The following is a 1,578-nucleotide window of genomic DNA, read 5'->3' as shown; positions in this document are numbered from 1 at the left end:
GCCCTGCGGACCCCTGGCACAGGAGTGCTGAGAGTTCTCAGCCACAACCCTGCCCTTGTCCTGATTTGTCGTTATGTAATGGTGTCATGACCAATTTGCATATTCCTCTATTATCAGTATAGATTTTCCCTCTACCCAGTGCTGTCCATTTATTCACCTCATACCTGCCCTGGATCTCTTTATCCTCTACAACAGTGGTTCTCAACCTGTGGGTCGCGACCCCTGTGGGGGTCGAATGACCCTTTCACAGGGCTCTCCTCAGACCATCGGAAAACACATATATAATTACATATTGTTTTTCTGATTAATCACGATCCTTTAATTATGTTCAATTTGTAACAATGAAAATACCTCCTGCATATCAGATATTTACATTACAATTCATAACAGTAGCAAAATTACAGTTATGAAGTAGCAACGAAAATAATTTTATGGTTGGGGGTCACCACAACACGAGGAACTGTATTAAAGGGTCGCAGCATTAGGAAGGTTGAGAACCACTGCTCTACAACATTTCCCTAATCTTTACAATAAGAAAGAGGGCAGGGACAACAGATCTAAGATTATATTCTTTCACAGTTCAGTAGCCATTTCCTCAAGCTGAGACTTTGAAATACCCCAAGGGAAAGAAAAAGTAAATCCAAGATTCCTAGTTGTAGGGGAGGAAAAATATCCTACCTTCTAGGTTCTTGGTTGTGAACCCCTGCAATAAAAGACAGATGAGCAGGAGAAAAACAAACAAGTGTAATAACATGTATATCTCCTGTATACATGGGAGAGACCTAGGAAAACTGAGTAACTCCCTAAAGGTCCAAGCCTCCACCTTAAATAATATCTCTAGTTAATGACAAAAGAAGATGCAGGGGGGTTGGGGAGCCAATAATAGTAGGATTTTAGGAAAAGCATAGTAAACAAGGGAAAGGTTGTTATGCAAATTTAAGTTCATGCCTTCTTCATTGATAAGAGTTTAAGATTTTCTTTTTTATGGATGAATAATATTCCATTATATACAGGTTGGCAAAAGTAGGTTTACAGTTGTGAGTACGTAAAAGAATTTATTATTGTATTATTCATTTGTATTACAACTATAAACCTACTTTTGCTCACCCCTCTAAATGCATATGTACATACATACATACAGGTCTTGACTATTGTAAATAATACTGTAATGAACATGGGGTGCATATATCTTTTTTGGGTAGTTTTTGTTTCCTTCAGATAAATACCCAGAAGTGAGATTGCTGCAACATACAGTAATTCTATTTTTAATTTTTTGAGGAACATCCATACTGTTTTACATAAGAGCTATGCCATTTTACATTTCCACCAATGTAAAAGGATTCCCTTTTCTCTACATTCTCAACAACACTTGTTATTTCTTGTCCTTTTTATACTAGCCAGTTTAACAAGTATGAGGTGATAACATGATAGCTTATTGTGGATTTGATTTGCATTTCCCTGATAATTATTGATGTTGAGCATCTTTTCATGTATCTGTTGGCCGTGTGCATGTCTTCTGATTGTATCTCTTTAATTAAATTTTAATTGCTTTATTTGCAAAATTAGTTTTGTGTCTTC

The sequence above is a fragment of the Myotis brandtii genome, unplaced genomic scaffold (genome assembly GCF_000412655.1).
Source record: "Myotis brandtii unplaced genomic scaffold, ASM41265v1 scaffold548, whole genome shotgun sequence".
Classification (NCBI taxonomy): domain Eukaryota; kingdom Metazoa; phylum Chordata; class Mammalia; order Chiroptera; family Vespertilionidae; genus Myotis; species Myotis brandtii.
This window is presented reverse-complemented; position numbering follows the sequence as displayed.